Source organism: Arachis hypogaea, chromosome 14 (genome assembly GCF_003086295.3).
Source record: "Arachis hypogaea cultivar Tifrunner chromosome 14, arahy.Tifrunner.gnm2.J5K5, whole genome shotgun sequence".
In the NCBI taxonomy this organism is placed as follows: domain Eukaryota; kingdom Viridiplantae; phylum Streptophyta; class Magnoliopsida; order Fabales; family Fabaceae; genus Arachis; species Arachis hypogaea.
This window is the reverse complement of record NC_092049.1, coordinates 45988458-45992200: the sequence shown is the minus strand read 5'-3', so window position 1 is coordinate 45992200 and position 3743 is coordinate 45988458. Positions and strand designations below refer to the sequence as shown.

The window sequence follows — 3743 nt, the reverse complement described above, 5'->3', positions numbered from 1 at the left end:
AAATGGTGCTTTTGGTTGGTATGTTTCCTGTATGCCTTTTTGCAGTTCCTTGGCTTGCTCAGTTTCACTTTCCTGCTTAGCTTCTTCCACACCTTCCTTCAAGATTTCTGGCTCCTATTCTGAGGGTCTGATTCCTTCTTCTTCTGAGACTTCCTTCAGTATGGTGATGGCCTTGCATTCTTCCCATCTCACTCCCTTTTGTTCCCCTTTAGGATTCTTTTCTGTGTCACTAGGGAACACTGCAGTTGACTTGGGGGCCTGTTGAGATAGCTCTCCTACTTGAGACTCCATCCTCTTGAGTTTTTCACCATGGTCCTTAAGGTAGATCTCACATCATCCCTAAAGCTTTTCAACTCACTTATGTCCTGACCCATGTTTGCCAGCATTCCTTCTATCCTGTTTAATTGATCTTGAAATTATTGGTTCGGATTAGGTTGGGTAGGTTGATTATTTTGGCCATGATATGATGGTTGTGAGTAAGTGTTTTGTGTGGCTTGGTATGATCTTTGGTTGGAGTTTTGGTATGTGGACTTGTTATGTTGGTTATGCTGGTTTCCCCACCCAAAGTTTGGGTGGTTTTTCCATCCTGGGTTGTAAGTGTTGGAATGTGGATCATATGGTTGCCTTTGTTGATTTCCTACATAACTGGCCTCTTCCCAATCACCTCCTTCAGTGCTTACTTCCTCTTGATCTTGTGTGTGTATTGCAGCCACTTGCTTTGTTTCTAATTTCCTGGTGAGCTCTGCTAGTTGCTTGGCAAACACCTTGTTTTGGGCTAAAATTGTATCAACATGGTTCAGCTCCATGACTCCCTTAGTGTTGTGTCTCTCTGAAGCATAGTAGTACTCATTCTCAGCCACTGTCTCAATCACTTCAATGGCTTCTTCCACAGTCTTTTTCCTGTTCAATGAACCTCCTGATGAATGGTCTACAGCCTTCCTTGATTCATAAGAAAGTCCATCATAGAAAATATGCAATTGCACCCAGTCATGGAACATGTCTGGTGGGCATTTCCTTGTCAAATCCTTGAATCTCTCCCATGCCTTGTAGAGAGTTTCACCATCTTGTTGTCTAAAGATCTGAACCTCAGATCGAAGCCTATTGACCTTTTGTGGGGGGTAGAAACGTGCCAAAAACTTGCTTTCCACCTCATCCCAGGTTGTTAGGCTCCCCCTTGGGAATGATTCCAGCCACTTAGCTGCCTTGTCCCTAAGTGAAAATGGGAACAAGAGCAGTTTATAGGTATCTTCCTGGACTCCATTGGACTTCACAGTGTCGCAAATTCTCAGGAATTTTGTGAGATGTTGGTTTGGATCTTCATTAGCACTCCCACCAAATGAACAATGATCCTCCACAAGTGATATTAGCTGTGGTTTGAGTTCAAAATTGTTGGCCTGAATGGGTGGTTTCTGAATGCTGCTACCACAATTCCCAGAGGTTGGGTTTATGTATGAACCAAGAACCCTCCTCTCAGGAATGGCATTGTTTCCATCAGCCCTCTCATGGTTGTGAACTTCTCTATCCATGTTGAGATCTAAAGCTTCCTCAAAATTGTCCTCAGATTCTCCTTCAGATTCCTCTTCTCTCAGTACTCTCTTCCCTCTTGCTTCCCTTCTAAGTCTATGAAGGGTCCTCTCTGGTTCGGTATATGGAGGAGTTGATGTCTCTCCTCTCCTACCTGTCATACAAAAACACAGCACAGGCACCAAACAAGTGAAATACTCTTGGTTAATGGAAGAGTATGGTTAGAGCAGTTGAGGAATTAATTCAAATAGTTAGTGAGTCAGTGAGTTAGTTGCTTGAATTTAAAGGCATAAAGAAAGAAAACAAGTAACAGAGTGCAGAAGTTAAAATTCAACAAGTAACTTGAACTAAATTATCAAAACAAAAAAAATGCTCAATCTAGTTAACTTCCAATTAGAGAATTGTCAATCGAAAACCAATCCCCGGCAACGGCGCCATAAACTTGATGTGCATAAACTTGATATGCTACGATTTAGGAAATTGCACGATCGGCAAAATTCCTTCCGGCAAGTGCACCGGTTATCGTCAAGTAAAAACTCACAATAGAGTGAGGTCGAATCCCACAAGGATTGGTTGAGTGAGCAATTCGGATTAGAAGTATGTTCCAGTTGAGCGGAATCAAGATTTAGATGAGAATTGCGGAATGTAAAATTGCATGAATTAAAGAGCGAGAAGCTAAATTGCTGAAATTAAAAGGGATGGGGGTGATTGCATGAATTTAATTACAGAATGTAAAGAGAAATTGGTAAATCAGGAATGGGGAGTTCATTGGGTGTTAGGAGATATTGAGATCTCCGAATCAAAACAACTTTTATCCCTTCCTCAACCAATGCATTCATTGAATTTTGCTTGGCAATCTTATATGATTGGATCCCAATCCCTTGGCTCACCAATTCTCTCTAAAACAAACAAATTCCCAATCCCTTGGTTTAAATGTTCATAAGAAGAGATGATGCTCGATCACTGATTATACCACACAGTTTCATGAACCACAATTTGGTAGGATTACATGTCACAATATCCATCCAAACCCCAATCCAATTCACTGTGAGAAAGCTTCTCTAGCATGAATCCTCCATTCCTTTCCCAAGGTTCCGAAGGATTCCAATTATGGGTAGTTTCTTTCCCAAGACAACTACCCAATGGAATTAGATCGAGAAGCTTTCTAACAAAATTCAAGAGAAAAGATTGAAGAAGAAGATAAAACTATTATTGATTCATTGAATTACAATAGAGCTCCCTAACCCAATGAAAGGGGTTTAGTGAGTCATCGCTCTGAATTCAATTACAAAACTAAAAGAAAATGATCCCAAGTTCTCCGTGTCCCCCCCCAAAAAGTCCCAACTAACTTAAATTCTATCCTATTTATACACTTTCTAAATTGAGCTTCTGTTGTGTTTCTTGGGCTTTGAGGCCTTTCCCTGATTTCCTTTTGCTTTGGGTTTATGGTCCATAATCCTGATGAGGCTGTGATCCAATTCTGTAACATTCATTGAGCAAACTTAGTGATAAACAAGTAATGACACAAGACTCAACAAATTGAAGCTCCAAACTCATCAATTCTTCAGGCCCAATCCCATAAACCATGATATTCAATTGGGTTTCATACCATAATACGTTTAAGTTAATGTTTGTGCTCAAATGCTAACTTAAACTTCAATATATTTGGCCCAGAAATCCTTTCAAAAAGTGGCGTTTAAGTTGAAGTTTAAGTTTTAGTTTAAGGTTAAACTGAAACTTAAACGTGGAAATGGAAGAAAGCAACCCAGGAGTGTGAAATGTCGAACACGTTTAAGCTTCAGTTTAAGGTTAAACTGAAGCTTAAACGTGGAAATGAGAAAGCAACCCTGGAGGAGAGAAATAGTCGAACACGTTTAAGCTCCAGTTTAACCTTAAACTGGAGCTTAAACGTGGAAATGCTCCCTTGGTGAAATTCTCATTCTGGCGTTTAACTTCCAGTTTAAGGTTAAACTGGAGGTTAAACGCCAGTTCCAGCATTTCTTAGCCTTCATGATTTTGGCGTTTAAGCTCCAGTTTAGGCTTAAACTGGAACTTAAACTCCACATGTGATATTCAAGCTTCCTTTATTGATTTTGTTGCTTCCTTGCCTAGCCTCTTCTTCCCTGAAATCATCCAAACAATTTGCATCAAAGTCTTGCAAAATTTCATGAGAAATCTTCCATTCATAGCATTCAAGTAATATAACTAAAAACTCATGG

At 40.1% G+C, this 3743-nt stretch overlaps 1 non-coding gene across 1 annotated transcript; it reads left to right on the top strand.

Moving 5' to 3' along the window:
• The first annotated feature begins 996 nt into the window (after window positions 1–996).
• LOC112746617 (small nucleolar RNA R71) lies at window positions 997–1100 on the top strand. The gene has a single exon (XR_003174489.1). It is a non-coding gene; the product is annotated as a small nucleolar RNA R71 (small nucleolar RNA).
• The last annotated feature ends 2643 nt before the right edge of the window (window positions 1101–3743 follow it).